General features: G+C 37.6%; 1 protein-coding gene across 4 annotated transcripts in view; it reads left to right on the forward strand.

Moving 5' to 3' along the window:
* ZNF516 (zinc finger protein 516) overlaps nt 1-19,393 on the forward strand; it is a 133,893-nt gene that overhangs the window by 41,178 nt on the left and 73,322 nt on the right. The window lies entirely within an intron of this gene.

Consider the following 19,393-nt stretch of genomic DNA (forward strand, 5'->3'; position numbering starts at 1 on the left):
TCATTCCACAGGGCTGGGGCTCTCACAGAGAAGGCCCTCCCCCTGGGTGTCGCCAGCCGACATAACTTGGCTGATGGCACCCTGAGGAGACCCTCTCTGTGGGAACGGACTGGTCGGTGGGAGGCTATTGGTGGCAGAAGACGGTCTCGAAGGTACCCGGGTCCTATGCCATGGAGCGCTTTAAAGGTGGTAACCAACACCTTGAATCGCACCCGGAAGACCACTGGGAGCCAGTGCAGCTTGTGCAGGAGGGGTGTCACGCGGGCACAACGAGTTGCGCCCATAACCACCCGCGCGGCCGCATTCTGGACTGTATGTCCAGTAGGTGCTGAATCTCTGCCTCCACCAGAGACCTCTTGATGGCCTCCCTGGGAACCAGACATCAGATGAACCATCTTGGGGGTTGGGAGCAGAGTTCTAGAGTGAGCTGAGCCTCACTGTTTGTAATGCCCAAGCATTACAAACAGTGAATCAGCCAATGGCAAGTGGTCTCTTGCCATTGGATGGCAAACATACTTAAACGGCTGCCAATGGGAATCTCAGATTGAAAGTCACTTTGTCTGATGATAAGGTTGGCTATTGGCTTTCTGAAAGGGTCTCCTGGTCTGCGGTTGTCTGGCTCTATCTCAAAAGGATGATCTGTCCTGCAAGCGATCCATACTCTGCGGATATTATCTCTGATAGGCCAGGGCGTTAAACCCGGCCTCAGCAGCCCGAAAGGACTACCTGCGATAGAAAGGGGTGGCCCTTCTCTCTGTCCTCCTGTAAATGTGAGTGTTGTGGTCTGCCAGCAGCCTGCGGAGCTGGCAGCAGAGTCGGACAGCGATGAGGCTGAGGAAGAACATGGGCCTTTCCTGGAGCCTGGGGAAGGCCCGGATGAGAGCTCTGCGTCAGAGGCAGAGATGGGGCCAGGACCATCGGTGAGTGAGGTGCAGACTCCAGAGCCTCCAGAGACTGATAGGAATGAGGCAGAGGAACAGGAGGAGCCTGTTCCTAATGCACGCATGAGAAGAGCTGCCAGAAGGCAAGAGCAGCTCAAGCAAAGAGGACAACTCGGGAGTAGGGCCAAGAGATGATTGGCCCCTTCCATAAGGCTTAAAACAGACCAGCAGTGGCATTTGGGCTTTGCCAGAAAACAACGTTGGTAGCTTCATCGTCTTCTTCGTCTACGTCTTGTATTTATTTTTGTATCTGTGACTTCTGAACGTTTGCCAAGAAAGGCCTTTGGCAGTTTGCCTAATTAGACTAAGGTTTGAGATAGGACTGAGGAATTTGTGTTGGGAGGAATTTGCTTTAATTTAGTTGAATGGCGCTGGGAATGAAGTAATTCTCAGCTGTTCGAATAAAGTTTGTTTGTTTCTTCACTGACTGTTTTTTCTACTACTTACTTAGGCCTGGGTCACAACAGTGAGGAAGAGCTTTCCTCTTATCCTTGCCCTCCACTAAGATAGGGTCTAGCACTTCCCAAAAAAGATCACCTCCCGTTAAGGGAGCGGACGCTAGCCTCCATTTAGATTTCATATTGGCTTCCCAATGGCGAAGCCATAAGAGGCACCTGGTGGTGACATTTGACGGCAGTGCCCTCGAGGCAAACTTGGCGGCATTGAGGGTTGCGTCTGCTGAATACTCAGCTGCTGCCATCAACTTACTAGTATCCTGATGCAGTCTAGTGTCCTCGGGGGATGCTCGGGCCTGCATTTGTCGCAGCCAGATTAGCGATGTTCTAGTGAAAAAGGATGCAGCCATGGCTGATCGCATTGTCCAAGCGGCTGCCTGGTGTGTCTTGTGAGCAGACAGCTATGCTTTTCTGTTCTCCGCTTTCAGGTCCTCTGCTGTGTCAGAAGAAAGGATGGCTGCTGTTGCCAAATTGGTCAGTGGAGCATCCACAGCTGGTAACTTCAGGAGTTCCTCTAGATCCTGCTCTACAGCATACATCTTCCTGTCCATCCCACTGGGGACGGAAATGGATCCAGTCTGGTTCCAGTGCCGTTGGATGACATTGACAAAAAGCTTAGGGGAAGGTATCACTTCCTGCGCTGTGACTGGCTCCGTGAAGAGTAGGGAACTGAGATCCTGAGGGTCTGTGGAAGCATCCTTCAGGCCGCCAGCTACCCCCATATTGAATGTTGTTTTGGCTTCAAATAACAAGGTCTTAAACAAATTGGGGCGAAAAAGCCAGGTAAATACTGGCTGATCTGGGGCAATACCTTCATCTTCAGAGAATTCATAGTCACCCATTTCCTTATCACCAACAAGTGAAATATCGCTGTGACGGGAAGGTAGCGGTGAATGAGGCTCCTGAATATAACCCGTATCGGGTTGTAATTGAGGTGGTAGAGTCGGTAGTTGGGGGGGCAATGGTAATGGGCCCATAAAACCCCTTTGTTGTAGGGCTGCGTCTATGCCTTGTGAAATGGTTTGCGCAATGATGCTGCGAAGCTCTTGAGACAAACCAGGCCCCAATTCCTCCTCGGGGCGGAGCCCCGCCACAGTAGGAGTAAAGGTGGCAGATGGAACAAAGGGCCTGGTAATCAGGGCAGAATCTAATCCTGCTGGAGCCAGGCAGGAGAGAGGAACAAAATCATCCTCATAAGCGGGTGCCTGAAGGTCTTGCAGCCTGGTGTTAACATTAGGAGACCAGTTTAGTTGATTCTCCTGCAAGGTCTGAAGGGCTAATTCCTTTTCCAAGGAAATGCGGGTCTCAGTCCTACTCTCTGGGATTCTTGATGTTATGGCTGCTTCTGCCTGTTTCTGGGCCCTTTGCAAAATGTTTTTCCAAGGCCTTTTGCCTTCTCTTGGCATCGTTCTCAGAGGCTGATGAGGCTGTCCTTGACTCTTTAGTCTTAGCCCTGGTAGAAGGCCTGACCTTATAAGCTGACCTTGCCCTTTTGGGATCAGAAGCCTCTGATCTTTGTTGACTGGGAGAAGAATCAGATGAATTACTGCTGTGAGAACTAGATTGGTCCTCCATTTTGGAAGGCTGGAACCGCTCCTGCTATCTTCAGCTGCTATCCAGATGCTAGTTCTGGGCAATTCCCAATCCTGAGAAAGATACCCCTTTTGGGATAAGTTTGGCTCAAATCCCTTGGAAGGGGTGGCAAGCTGGCCAAGGGATCCGCGATACTCACTGTGAAATCCAAGCAGGTAAATTGGCGCCAAACTGACAACACAGTTTGTAAGTGCAATCAATCCGCAGCAACAAAAGGGTGCGAAACCGACAACACAGTTACAAATGCCATGATTAAATGACTAGCGCAAAGCCGACAACACGGCTTGCAAAGTGCAATCTTAGACAGGGCCTGTTCCCTGCTGACCAAAGCCTCGGTCTGTGTCAGCTTGACTTGGAAGGTAGCAGAGCCTTTGTGGTCTAGCCTGCAGGGGTTAAGAAATAAGCGCCCAGCTGGTGGCTCTGTCATCGCTCCCTAGTGTTGCAGCAAAGGAGCTCTGACCTTCTGGCCAATAATGAAGTGGGAATGCGATCCACGGCTACCGCGGCACTTCAGCAATAAAACACTGACTCTCCTATCTTCGTGTGGTTTGCTCAGTTTGTTTATCATACTTGCAGAAGAAAAATTAATTTTGTGTCTCTCTAGGCCAACTGAGTTGAAAAACTGGAGCTCAGCCAGGTGGAAGGGGTGTGGCCAAAGAAATTGCAACTCAGTCTCTGGCCAACCAGACAGAATTAACTCATGTTTGGATCTCCAAGCAGTGTACAGGAGAACCCCTGTTTTAACCCATTATTGTTACCATCTCCATTTGATTTTTAATTCCACCCCCATCGTCCCTATTTCAACAATCATATCTGGTCATCAAATTCCAATTTTCCCCATTGGGCTCTTTTTCAACTTTCTTCACACTTTTCACTTTTTTAATTTTAGTAACTTGAACATTTTTGATTTGGTTCTTTATTTATGGATAAAGCTAGGTTTGGGGAGTTGAAACAAAGCTTAATGCAATTTGACGATACTTTCATCAGGCTTCACAGCTATTTCTTCCCCATTGTAAAGGTAAAGGTTCACCTCACACATATGTGCTAGTCGTTCCTGACTCTAGGGGCGGTGCTCATCTCAGTTTCAAAGCCAAAGAGCCAGCGCTGTCCAAAGATGTCTCCATGGTCATGTGGCCGGTATGACTAAACACCAAAGGCGCACGGAACGCTGTTACTTTCCCATCAAAGGTGGACCCTATTTTTCTACTTGCATTTTTTACGTACTTTCGAACTGCTAGGTTGGCAGACGCTGGGACAAGTAACGGGAGCTCACCTCGTTACGCGGCACTAGGGATTTGAACTGCTGAACTGCCAACCTTTCTATCAACAAGCTCAGCATCTTAGCCACTGTGTCCCTTTCTGCCCCATTGACTTTGGTATTATTAATAAATATGTTATTGATATTCCATTTAATAATCAGTATTTCCAGGATCAGATTGATATAACTGCTAGGCATTTGTTATTCTGAAGTTTTTCATCTGAGGTAGCTTTCTGCTGGCTTAGATACAAGAGAACCAAAATATCATTGTGGCTGCTTCCAAAAAAACTCAAGCAAAGTGGTGATGAGGTTATCCTGATACTCTTAGTTGCTAAGTGGCTTAAAGTAAGTTTGCTTTTTTTTCAAAGCAATAAATGGTATTTTTTTCTATTATATTTGTTTCAAGGGGAACCAATTATGCTTGGAAGAGATCTCATGTTTAAAACGATTTTATCTTTTGTTGTCCCAGAATGGAATTTGGCTAAAGTTGAAAACAGCAGCATCTTTCTGATCTTGACTTTTACTGGTGTGAGTAGAAAAATAAAAGTTAATAACATTAATAGGCATATTTACCCTACTTTCAAATTCCTTTCTGAAAGCAAGGAACATGGTAAAGCTACTAGGTTTAAAAAAAACAACAACAACCCTAGAGTTACTGAGAAAGAAATTCTCTTACTATATTTGTGAGTCATTTATCATATTGGGCAATCTTTCTGGAAAAATTGTATTGTGTTAGGCATATCATTCATTGTTTATGGTGGCTTTTTTCATTCTTACTGTGCAGATACTTTTCCCCCATAGGGATTTGGCCAGCAACGAACAATGGTAGTAATAATAATTAGAACATTTCCGAATGCAACAATTCTTTACTATTTTCTGCAACACGTTGGGAAAACTAATACAAATCTGTTAAGGCAAAAAATGCACTCACTGGAAAGGAAAGGGAACATTCAAAGGGTTTTCAAAATGTGGATATAAAACTAGATAGATTTTGAATATATGTTTTTGTGATAAAAGAGAAATTGTCTTTGGCTTCTTATTAACTAATTATTTATAATTATAATTCAACTAAATAATAATACATGTACTTAGGGCATCTTTATGAGCCATAAATAGTCTAGTCAATTTAATCAAGATCCTGCATGACTCATTTTGAGAGAAATTATTTTTTTGCAATATGAGAAGCTAAAATGATGCTGACTCCTTTTTAAAGAATAATAGGAGCCCTTTAAATGCTGTCTCATGAAACTTTTCCAATAGAATATTTTTAGCAGCTTTTCCCAATTTAGAAACCTCCAGATGTGGTTGGTCTATAAATCTCAGAATTCCACTTAGTCCATTGCAAGTTCAGAGAATGAAATACCACAGACTTCACCTGTAATAACGGATAAGCACATGGATAACTTCTGTTTTTGGCACTGTCATCAACGTCAGATATAATCTGTGTTGTAATGCACAATCTCATACTAGGTACATAAAAGCAAATCCTATTATGGTGGTGGATTGTTTTGGTGCCTTCATATTAGTGTTGAGTCCTAATGACTTCCTGCAGTTTCTGAGGCAAGATTTTCAGAAGCAGTTTGCCATTTCCACCTTCTTCCTAAGATTGACAGAGAATATTGGCCCCCAATAACCCAGCTAATTGTGTGATTTTGTGTTAAGGACTAGAATTCAGTCTTCTGATTTCTAATCTAGTGCCTTTAAATACTACAGCTAACTGACTCTCCTGTTTATATTAACCTCCATGCAATAAATATCTTAATATCAAGGCTTGTAATCCAGTTATTTCTGTTCTAGTTAGCTGGTTTTTTTAAATATTTTGGGAACAGTCCAGGCAATGGCAGCATTTACTGTATATTTGTGTGTGTGTGTGTGGTTGCATGTGCCTGTGCCATAAATTTCCTATATATTCTTCAGCTGATCTGACCTGATTCTTCATTTGTAATAATCACAAAAAAGTGTGAGTGTCAGGCATGGGAATTACAGATTTGTAATTTCCAGTTTTCAGTTGTAGGCTTTCCAACTTTCAGCTGTAGGGTTTGATGATAAAGAGTATGAATTATTTTCACTTGGCAGGAACAGATTGTGCCCATGGTTTATTAGGGCTTTGCTTCACTTCAGAAGTATAGAAAACTTTACCTTTTTTGCAGGTGCAAAACCTGCCACAGAAATGTGACTATTGGGTTGTAATTTGATTCTGCTTTCATTGTTCAATTAATCCACTTTACTGTCGTTCAGAAATAATAGCATTTTGGAAATATGTTTGGTAGGAGTAATATAGAGTGGAGGCTCACACTTTGCGCTAAACTCAGGGTTATTATAACTAATTTGTTGAGAGAGCTATATCTGCCTTCATGTTAAGTTCCAAAGTGTGAAAAGGAAAAAAAAAAAAAAAACAGACAAAAGCTATTTTTTTCTTGGCATTTTTTTATTGAAAAGTTATGAATCGAATCATAGTTTTTCTCACTGTAACTGTTTTAACAGAAGATACATGGAAAGCAAAGCATATTCCCATTCAGTGACATGCACAAGTTTATTATTTCTTTTATAAATAGGAAAATAGTTGCAGCTTTAGAATTAGGTATTACTACTATTATTTAGATAGTTGCTGTTACAAGGAAATCACTATAACAATTTTGGTGTTTTTCTTAAATTATGAAGAATTTATGTACATTATACATAAATTCTTTGGAAAAACTGTAATTCGGTATAAAAATTGTCAAATGTATACATTTGGTGAGATTTGGGCTCGAAACGTTCCTAGAAAATAAGGCTTCTAATTAATCAAGTATTTAGTTTCATTTTTCTATGTTAAACTGCGTGAAGCAAGGTTCTTAAAATTATTTAAGAATGAATAGTAGCGTTGGAATGATATATACTGGAATACTAATTTATTCAAATTGAAGAAGAAGAAGAGGAGAAGAAAGATAAGAAGGAAAATTACCCTCCATTTTACAAAACAATGTATTAGCTCACAGTTCTGTAGACACCTGTGCTGGGTGTGGCCGTCACACACACTCAGAGAAGCAACTGATATTTTTAAAAGCGACTAGGCAAATAGCAAACTAAGTTATACAATGGATTTTAAATTTTACAAACAGATTTGCAAATCTATAAGTGCTGTGTTTTCAGCTTTTCATTAGGTTAGACTTTAGAAACATCAAGGTAAAGTTGAAAGATAAATTTACTATGAAAATCAATAAGGTTCGTTTTGAATAAACATCTTGAGGGCTCTGCATAGATGCCCTGAGATTTATATTTCAGTCTTTGATAAAAGACTTTGTTTTAAGTTACATGAGATTTGCATTTTGAAGACTGGCCTGCAAATATAATCAGGCTTTTAGAAGATAATAAAAGGCCATGGTTGCAACAGTTGGCCAGAGGAGGGGGAGAGAACGGGTGGGAGGGAGGGAAGGAAGAAGAGAGAGAGAGGAAGGGAGGGAGAGAGGGAGGGAGAGTTTGGAGAGTATTTGAAAATATAAGCTAAGGTAATCAAAGTGAAATGGCTAAGATGTATAGAAAATTTGCACACTTGTAGAATGGGATTACATACAATTCTCTCCTCCCTAAAATTGCATACAAAATGACTCATAATGTTTTCAAGGGTATTATATCTAAAAGCAACGGAACAAAGGGTATTGTACCATCCTTGATGACAATGATGTCACAGCAAAGCATTGCTAGTGTTGCAGAAACACAGAGTGCCTTGCCTTCTGCAAGTTTATCTTTTATTTTTTATTTTTGTTTTAAAGCCACCTGGTTGAAGGAAGAGACCAAGGGGTTATTAAACATTTAAGAAAGAGAGCTTTTTGGTGCAGCTGGATGTCTCTGCAAGATTAAATCACACTGTCTGAAATAATAGTCCAGCTCTTGAGATTACATGGCTGAGTTGCGTAGGAAGAGGTAGATGGGTAAAGTTTTAATAAAACAAAACTAGTCACATCCACTTTCTGTAGCATGCTTTTCTCATGCTGTACATTATGAATCAGACACTAGCTTTTCTTTAACATTTGGGCCTTTTGATGTGAACTTGCCTTCTTTCTTGTGAATGTTGCATAATATGTTGCCTCATACTATAGTTGGTGATTTGATCCAGGCAAAATATCTTCTAAACTTTCTGTGAAAAAGATATAAACCTAACTGCCCTGCAAAAATAACTTATTGATCTATAAAAAGATTGACACAAATATACACACATACACACTTATAAATGTATACACATATGCATAGAGTAGATTAGGGGAATGTTTAAATGATATCTTTAGATACACATTGTGTTTTATCTTGAATCCTCCCAATAGAGAGTTGCTCCTTAAATCTGGTTTTAAGACGTTGGGACACATGCAAGAATTCTTGTTAGAACATTTTTGGCATTAGTATCATTTATATATGCTACCTGTAGGCCTTTTCTTTTTATAAAAAGCTGTTGCACCCTTTCTTTATGTCCTTTTGGTTGGTTCTTATACAAATTTTTTGGAATGTTGATTCTTAATATCGGTCAAAATGAATTGGTCTCCTTAAACTCTTACAACTCATAGCATTTTACCCCAACATGGTATCATTCAGTTGCATTTGGACTACAGCTTTCCGAATTTAACAAGACTGAGATTTCTGAGAATTGTACTTCCAACTGGGTTACAGTACAATATATTAAGTTAGAGAAAGTTAGAATATGGGATCCTGGAGGAATCCAGTTTCCAGTGCATTTATGCTAAGAGTAAGTTAAAACCATAATCATGCTGGTCCCACCTTTGTTTTCATCCTAAAACCCTGTTATTAGTTTTCCAGAGATTTAAACAGAAATATTAAACGTTTATTCTCACTATGAGCTTTTTTATTATTTAGAATTGGTGTTCAAAACTCCCATTACTAAGCAAACATTGTTAAATTTGTTCCCTAGCTTTGTGGAGATTCAAGGCATTGAAAAACACTTGAAATATTAGGTAGAGTTAGAGAGCTACTGTTAAAATAAAACTTCACTGAGTTAATATTGCCCTGTGCTTTTAAGTATATATTTAGTTTGGGTTAATTATAAGTATATATTTAGTTTTGGATTAATTAAGTATATATTTAGTTTGGATTTAGTTTAGATTTGCTTTTTTTTCTTCAGCATATTATGATATTTAATATTTTTCTATTTTATATATATTTATTTATTCTATGTAATTAAAAGAAATACATCTAGTGGAGAGGTTCCAGGGTTGTTTATCAGCTGCAGATGACTCTGTTACGACATCTGCATTTCTTACTGCCACAGTTAGCTCATTTTAAACCTTATATTTTTCTCTTTTTTCCATAAAGTGACTCAAATTGATGTACATTGAATCCCTAAATAGTCTCCCATTTATATTGTGTGTGACTGATTCATCCATGTTATAACATATAGCTTATACTTGCATATAAATCTGTGGACTGCTGTATGTATTTTGAATATTAAGAATTATTTTTTAAAAAATGGTTGCTACTGTGAGGACTTGCCTGTTCACAAAATGGCTGCCGTGATGAGTAAATTGCAAATGGGGAGGTGGCTCTTTATCACCTACTTTCTCCTCTGGGATGTTTCTTATCACCCCACTTTATCTTTTTTCCTGTATTTTTTTTTTTTTTATTTTGACTCAAAACTTTGGGCTGTAGCCTTTTGGTATTTTTTTCTTTTCTCACTGCTAATGCGGCATTTTTAAAAATAAAAATAAGGCTTTGCCTCATGTCTGCTTCCTAAAATTAGGGGTTTTTTTTGGGAGGGAGAGATACGAATTAAAAGAAATTTAGGAGGAAAATGTCAGGTGGAGGAAGAAGTGCTAAAGTTGACTACCTTGTATATTTTTTTCTCCAAAATAAGACTCATTTAAGTCAACAGTACTTATTCCTGAGTAAATATGCATAGGATTGAATTGTAAATATATTCTCCTGGGAAAATTACTATAATGATAATAGTAAGAATGATCCAACCTTGGGTTCAGAAGAATTAAATTATCTTTTTTCTCCCATTCATGTATTAAAGACAGTTGAATGCAACTTTTTCAGTTTCTGAAGTTGAAACAAGATGAGGGTTTTCAGAATGTTTTTGGTGGTTAATATCTACTAAAAATGCATACTACCCATTTAAAGCATCAAGTTGATTTACTTGTCGAAAATATTTCCTGTGTGTACAGGTAGTCCTTGACTTACAACAGTTTGTTGTAAGTGATCAAAGTTACAAAAGCATTGAAAAAAGTGACTTATGATTTTCACACTTTGGACGGTTGCGACATTTCCATTGTCACGTGATCCAAATTCAGATCCTTAGCAACTGACTCTTATTTATGACGGCTGTAGTGTCCATGTAGTGTCCACCTTTTGCAACTTTATGACAAGCGAAGTCAATGGGGTAAGCAGATTCACTTGACAACTGTGTTACTAATTTACAACTGCAGCGATTCACTTAACAGTGGCAAGAAGGGTCTTAAAGTGGGGCAAAACTTACTTAACAACTGTCTTGCTTAGCAAGGGAAATGTTGGGCTCAGTTGCAGTCATAAATCAAGGACTACTTATATATATTGTTGAATTGCATTTGAAGTGATGTAAGCAAACAACCTGTTCTGAGAATGGTACTGACAATATTATGCACAGGTGGATAAGATTTGGATGTCTGGAGACATATTAATAATATTTAGGGGGGCTACTGTGATGAAAAATGGCCAGAATTATCTGAAGGTAGTTAGGGAATTTTGTTGGTTGGTTAGTTAGCTTATCTGGTATGATTTCTTTAGGATTTCCCAACTGAATATAGCAGGAGATCATGCGATCAGTTTTCAGCAATTCAGGGGGATGCTGAGCAGGGGTGAAATGCGATGGAGGCGGGTGGTTTGGAGAACCGGTAGCAAAAAACCCTGCCCCCCCCCATTGCCCAGCTCAGCTTTGAGCTCTTTGGCCGAAATAATGCTTTTAAAAGTTAAAAAAAAAGCCGCTGATGATCGTGCGGCTCAGCTGGGATCATCAGAGTCTTTTAAAAGCATTTTTTCTACAACCTCTTCGGCCGAAGAGGTTAAAGAAAAAATGGTTTTAAAAGGAAAAAAAGCTTCTGCCAATCAGGCAAATCAGCTGGGATCGTCAGAGGCTTTTCAGCCGAAGAGGTTGTAGAAAAAATGGTTTTAAAAGTTTTTTTTTAAAAAAAGTTGGCCACGGCCACTCAGTCATATTACCCCCCCACACACCAGGCCACGCCCACAGAACTGGTAGTAACAAATTTTACATTTCACCATTGATGCTGAGGGTATTGAAAAAGAGCCTTTAGGACTATATACAGTTCTCATGTGGCAGGTAATCCACACCTAGCCTATTACAACTTTTATAAACCTTGCTAGAGGTGTGCTGGCTGAACGGATAAGAATTGATCTAAAATATTTGAAAGGCACTGTATTGTTTTCCCTGTCTTAATTGCTATGCCACACATTCCCCTTCTTTTTTGTCACAATAAAATATGTGGTCGTGGTAGCCAGCTGTATGGGATCTATATATTTCTGTGAGCTAAACTCAGGCTTCTTGGTTTTAGCTAGCAAGGAGTAAACACTTTGTGTGTTTTGTGTGTCACAAAAGGAATAAAAGACCTTTGGAACTTATGTCCCACACTATTGCAGGCATTTTTAAACTACAATAAAAGCTCAGTTTAACAGATCATTTGATGGCAGGGGGTTCCATTAAATCCAAATTGATTGAATTATATCTTTACACAAGAAAATGTAAATGTAGACAAATGACATACAATGTCAATCGCATCATTACACAAATGATGTCAATTACGTCAGTTTGTTTATACTGTATTGCTTCAGAAACAATGCTCTTTGCTATTTAGGGTTTAATTTTCTCCATTGCTTTTGAAGCCTGCTGAAAGAAGATCTGGAGAGCCAATTACTGTATAGTAATTTCTTAGGAGGCTTCAGAATGATTCATTTTCTTAAATAAATATATTTAATATTTTACTATTTTCATTGCTTTTGAGCGCAATTCATATTTAAATTGACATCTCTAATATTGTCAATTTCAAGTATAAGCCCATAAGAATATATTTTATTATTTCCTTAGCTCTGTTAAAGTTTCATGGATGATAAACTAAGCACCAGTTTCTTACCTAAGAATTTTGGCTTTCCATTTAAAATGTTTTATACTGGATGATTTAAAACCACTTGATGACAGCAACTTTAGCAAGAACTGGGACTGGCAATAAAATTGTAAACCTGGTTGCTTCATGTTAGTGCTTTTGTGAATATTGACAGTTTCTTTGGAAAGTTTAATAAAAATGAAAGGCTTAAGAATGCAACCTTGGGCTAGTCTAGGGTTGTGTTATTATTTTTTCATGCTCTTCTGTTCATATTGGCTCCGTGAACGGTTTATGCTAGTAAGACAGCACAAATAGATGCAAACTTCTAGGTTTCATAGACTTGGGATAAATAACCTTGCCTGGATCACCTTTGTTGTTTTTCAGGAATTGATTTCTAGAAAAAATAAATCACACCTATTCTTAGATGGCAAGGACAGTGTGTGGATATCATTGTGTATTGAAACTGAGAGAGAAAAAATAGCTTAGAAAATATTTACTGACATTTGTTGTTACTTCCTAGCATAAAGCAAACTTGTAGAGGAAAAATATTTTGATAACATTATTGGTAAGAAATGTTCAGAGCTTTTCTTTTTGTCTTTCTTCAGTATGAATGTGTAATATTGAAATTCCATGGACATAATTTAGCGTTTTCCACAGAAATAAGCCAAGTTTGATTTCTATTCTCTAGAGATCATTATTACACTATTCCTTTAGAAATCCAAAATAATAATCTTGACTTTTACATGTTATTTGTTGTATAGAATGATTCCTTTTTAGATGGTTTTATCTTCCTTTAGAAGATAATCATTCACTATGTTTACTATGGAAAATTATGTGTTTGTGCAGATACATCTACCCTGTTTCCCCTAAAATAAAACATCCCCTGATAATAAGCCCAAACGAGCTTTTGAGTGTAAGGCAATATGGCCAAGTGCTTATTTCAGGGTTCAAAAAATATAAGACTGGGTCTTATTTTCGGGAAAACACGGTATATATGTGCATATATGTTACCTTGGGACTCTTTTGGTGAGAAGCAGCACATTCTGGTCTCTTCAACTGTCTCCCAAGGAGAACATCATGGCAAGGGACAGGACATCAATCCTGGCTTCACACAATTAAATAAGGAAAGTTGCTTCTGATTTCTAGATCAGGGAACAATGGAACTGGGGTGTGTATGGAAATACTGGCTTTCTTTGATTTTTTTTCTTCCTGATTCCTTTTTGTTTCATGTTTTACCTTTTAGGTTATGAACCAAAAAATGGGAATTATCTTACTATTTGTAAATCTTAAGACAGAAAAGGAACTCATTTTGACTTAAGAGCATAAATGTTTTTCATCAAGATAGAATTTTGTGGCTCCAAATGTTGGTGAACAGTGGTGCTAAAACAAAACTCTGAAACAAAAATAAAAAATATAATGCATCCAAAATAATCATTTTCATAATCTTTATCGAGTGGGCTTATTTAATATCTTGGGCCAATATTATATACCTATGTAAATATCATTAACTCGTGGTTTTTTTCATAACCTGTCTGCACTTCTAATTCCTTGATAATAAATTAGATATATGATGTTTGAATTGATATGGATGAATTTACATGGTGTCTAGTTCTGCATATATTTTAGCTTCTCCTAAATATTTATATTCTAATAAAATGGATTCTGATATATATAATATTTTATTGGCTTAATATTTACATTAAAATGGAACTGTAATTTTATCCTTGCTGTACTTAATGCCATAATTGCAATATGCCTCAGAAAAATGATCCTTAACATCATTTATATTTTATTAAACTGATAGATCTCAGGCCACTTAGTGAAGATCCATTGGATGGAATTGTATGATTCAGGGATGAGAGAAAATAATTATTTCTTTGTCACATCACAAAACCTCTTAGTAGTATTGGATCAGATTTCTAGTGTTCTGCCATTTATACTGAAGAAATCCCTATCTACTTCACATTATCAAAATTCTGAATAAACTAGGGAGTCAAATTCTACTTGAAAGTAATTTCTCCTATTTAATTTCATTTTTAAAAGATTTTGGTAGCAAGTGGCACTAATAAGCTAAACAAGATCAGCCATGTTAAGCACTTGGATGGTAGACCTTGCTTGCCTGGAAAGTGAGAAAGAATTTCTGGAAGAACGCAATAGCAAGTCACTTCTTTATTGCTATCAAGAAAGCTATCAGAACTTCATCCAGCCATAATTGGCTATATTATTTCTCTAGAAATTCAAACCTGTACTTGGGAGTAGAGTAGAGTAGAACCAAAATAGGGTAGGGTAGGGTAGGGTAGGGTAGGGTAGGGTGGAGTGGAACAGGAACAGGAACAGGAACAGGAACAGGAACAGGAACAGGAACAGGAACAGAACAGAACAGAACAGAACAGAACAGAACAGAACAGAACAATAGTTGGAAGGGACCTTGGAGGTCTTCTAGTCCAACCCCTTGCTCAGGGAACTATCAACAAAAAAATCAAATATGCCAAGTGAAATAAGTTCATCATGTTGAATCCTGATTTTTCCCCCCTGTACATGTTGATATTGTTGAAATTGGTTGGAAAATCTCAACAGAATTGTGCACTTGCTGATATAAGGATGCCAAACAAAGACATTGAACTATGTTAGTAGTCAATAGTTAGTATGTTTAATTAAAAGAGATTGCTTTAATTTTTAATTATCTGAGGCTTGTAAAATTTAAGAAAGGCTTCTCTCTGTATAATTTTACAGTTGATCATTAAGATTGCAAAGCAAATACAATTGGGAGGTAACAGATTTTTATAGTGGTATTTAGTGGAATGCATTACTGTTAGATATAATTATTTTAATATATCTTTAAAACCTAGTGTCATCGTGATGTGACATAACTATATCTTGCAAAATTCTGAGACAATATCAGGTTGATAGATTGTGCTGTGTTGTTTCAGAGATGAATAATAATGATGAGTATTGTTTTTATGGGGTTATTAATTGCTGAACATGAGGAATAATATATGTAACAAGTATTTGTATTGTAATGTATTTAGGATCTGCTGATAACTTATTTTTTACCTACGTAGAACTATTTCAATTAAGTTGGCTGGAGTGAATAATACAATATACCTCAAACTTTATTAAAGCTATCCGTAGCTGCTGAAGCTCAGCATTATCTTATCCCAGATTTATAGTGGGTTGTATCCAGATTTAGTCCATAAATTTCCAGGAGTCTCTCCTAAATATAGCCAAATATGTATTCCAGCCAGATTTAGTGTCAGTATATCAAGCAATCTCACCATCATTCTAAGATATATGATAAATTAAAATATCCCTAATAAAATTTCCATATGTTCTGTTCTTAACCTTCTCAGGCTGTTTTGTAAATCCAAAAAAGCCCAGGCCATTTCCATCCTTTGAGACCCTTAGTTATAGTAATAAAAATCATGACACGTGAAAATAAATTAAGCTTTTTCCTTGTTCAGAAAAACAATGCACTTCAAAGAATGTGGTAATTATATTTTACCTATTGAAGATGGGATGTGTTTTTCCTTTGTTCTGAAGAGGTTAATTATGAATGTAGCATTTCATCTAATCAGAGAATTATGAGTGCATATTTGTGAGCTATGTGTGTATGTGTGAAGTAAGTACAAAAGGTTCTAGAGAAGAAGGAATATGGTAAAAATGATGGTGTGAATAGCTTTTTCAATATTATATATGTAAATAATTATTTCAGTCTTGAGATTTCATGTGTCTTATGTGGTGGTTGTTTTTATTTATTACTATTGTTTTATAGTCTATGGGTTAACTGCTAAGACTGGCTGCCCTTTTATTTTTTATATTGGAGTGGAAATGTAGTTTGGACATAATGGATTATTGATTGGTCTGAGAACAGCAGAAGCCCCAAGGCCTAGTCATCAATGGTACTTACTCTCCCATTAGAGAATGCATCACTTCATGCAGCCATTTGGGATCCAAATCTGTAGAATATAAGCTTATAATTGTTGATCTTGTAACAGAACAGTTTTTAGGGCAAGGAGCTCTTCATTATTGTGATGGGCTTGCTCCTTCCCCCTCCCATTTGCTCAAATAATAGTTTCTTTGTTTTGGTAGTAAGATAAGCTGGATCAGGATGTTAATGATGTATTTTAATTCATGCCTTATAGTGCTACAGTGTAACCCATAGAATACATTTCTTTGTCTCTGTGAAGACAAACATGACCAGTATACTAAAGCACAAAATATGTACTGAGTGGGTGACAGGGCTATGTTTCTCTATATATCTTGTAAAACTGTGCAAGAATGAACCTTTTAGTAAAATTCCTTTTAAAAAAGGGTTCACATTTTTGCTCCATGCTTTCCCTTGTTTTCTGTCCTGTGAATCTTCTCTTCTCTATTTCTCACTGGCAAGATCTGTATTTGCTTAATATATCCTTATAGGTGTGTCTCTCCATGAAGGTTATTATTGGTAGTGCTGTTTCAGAAGCGCTTAATTATTTTCTCAGGAATTTTGGAGCCCGTTTTTAATACCATCATTAACTCAGGGGAGGGAGGGAGAGAAAGCAAATGATGTGGGCAAAGAATCTCAGAGTAAATCTGCAGTGTTAACAGTTGCAGATCTGAAAATAATGCCTTCCAGAACACAAAAAATGTAGCAGACATCTCTTTGCCCAGAATAAAACAAATTGGTGCTTTAGCATTTCTGGAGACTAGGATCCTGGAGACAGGATGAGGCCAAAGTTCCCAGCCCTTGAAAAATAGGCCACCTATAAGATTTGCAAAACTGCATCAATTCAAATGAAAATGCAGAGTCAGAAATAAATTGACTCAGCTCACATTGGATTTTGAGATCAGGCAGTTCTGGAGCTGATCCTGAAATGGTGCAGAACATTATTGAGCAAGTGCTTTTTTCACCTGCAATTTTTTTTTAAAAAAAAAAGGCTTGGCAAAATTTTATCATCTTCTATGGCTCTTGAGGGAATAAAATCAAGGCAAAATCCTGCTAACTTTTCCCTAATGCCTGTATTCACTCTGAAGGACATATTCTGCTGGGATTTCCTGTAAAAGTCAAGGATGTCCTTACTATTTAATGACAGGCTGTTTTCCCCTCCCCAGTTCATCTTGCTACCCTAATGTCTCCTAAATGCTCTGCTGTTACAGAACAGTTGTGTTATCCTTGAAGGATAGGAACTGCATATTTTTTAAAAAACATGTTTCCTTGTACAAACCTCTTGGCATCATTTCTTATCTGAAGAGTTTTAATTGCAAAATAAACTGCTATTAAAGAAGTGAAAGTTATTTTCTTAAGGGATTTTATATATAAGATTACTTTGAAGCACATGAAGTGGAATAGATATAATAATTACTTGTCTAATAATAAAAGTATGATTTAGTTTTATAACTATTGCCTCTAACCTGGCAACATTGAAGTGTGAAGACAACTGTCAAAATTCTCAACCAGCATGGTTCATCTTCTTTTCATATTTTCTATTCTGGCTAGATCTTAAGGGAATTGGAATTCAATAATTTATGTATGCTATATATCCCTGGCTTAGCAATTAATTCTGCATACAGCTTCTTCAGTTAGCAAACAATAGTGTTGCCTGAGAATTCCTGTACTTAAACAAACCATTGGTATGCATTATGAGTTGATTATATAAAGGTAAGATAGGATTTATCACAGTGATAATAGATATAGATGATTCATTGTTCATGGCCCTTTAATGGCGTGGAATTGAGCTGTGAAGGGCAAAATACCATGATAGCACACTAATATCAACATAAGAGTACATTATTATCAATTTAGTCAAATAGCATTCTCTGCTGCCCAAATCAAATGAAATATTTATTATTAGGGCCACCTTACACTTGATGTTAGCCCAATGGCTGAGAAGCAATAGTCCTAATTTTTGATTGAAATAAATTTTTCCCCCATGGGTCTGGCACTACTGGTTCTCAGATACCCTTTTAAACCAACCTGGTTAGCAAAACCTAACTCCAAACTCAAGTCAGTCCTTAGTCTCTCTTTGGAAAGCCTCTGTCCATTAGGGTTTGAAAATGCCAGGAGTCATCTTAAGCAATGTAACTGGGATACTGAGTTTCCAACCAGTTTAAGCCTAATATCCAGCTTTGCAGATTGTTAATTCTTCTCAAATGGCCATATACCCTTATCTTAGTTCTCTTTAATTCTAATTCTGAAATTCTCCTGGCTAGGCTGGAATCACTACCCTCTGGAATTCTTTAAGAGTGATATAAAAACATCCCTTTTCAGCAGTGCTTATGAACATGTCGCGATGTCCCTGTGGAACAAGCCATATGCTCCTTTGTTGCTCTCTACCGGGAATCAAGGAAGATACATATCTATTCCATTTTAAAGAATCACCCAGTGGACAGCACAATGTCTAGCTGACCATGCTTCTATCTCACCAGGATTCTGACATCTTTCCAAGTTGCCAGATTTTTTTGCTACCATTTGTTTTATCCCTCCGACCTACAGTTGAATTTTTCAACTGTAGGTAGCAAGAATTTTTGTGATTGCCACTCTAAATGTATTACAGTTACTATAGTAATGTATTTTGTATACTTCTATTGTGTTTTATATGTTTTTAAAATAATAATTACATGTTTATATGTTTTATTGTTCTGTTCTGAAGGCCCTAATAAAGGTTTGATTTGAATTATGGCCACAGACCAGAACACATTTCCATTATTGATTCACAGAACTGGATCTCTCTATTCCTGGTCTTAAAATGTTTTAAATCTACCATGCTGTTCATAAAAATTGGTTAATATACTTCAGGAATAATCGCTTTGGGGAGATGTTTTACATAAAATCCATCCTGTGGCACATACTTTCTCGGAGGAGAATTAAAATTAGGTGGGGCAGAAATACAGATACCTTGAAGCAGAAATGTGAATCCTCCTTTTGAAGTATTATGTATACAAATGTTACCATTGGATCCATACTTTGTAAATTTGATGCATCTTCACCAACAGAGAGACAGGATTGTTTTTTTCTTAAAAAGCAGGGTAGATAAAAAAAAAGTATTTTTCCATTAAACATGAAGCACTTGTAATAAACAAGTAGAAAGA

This window comes from Pantherophis guttatus, chromosome 3, assembly GCF_059756535.1.
Source record: "Pantherophis guttatus breed Tessera chromosome 3, ASM5975653v1, whole genome shotgun sequence".
NCBI classification, from domain to species: domain Eukaryota; kingdom Metazoa; phylum Chordata; class Lepidosauria; order Squamata; family Colubridae; genus Pantherophis; species Pantherophis guttatus.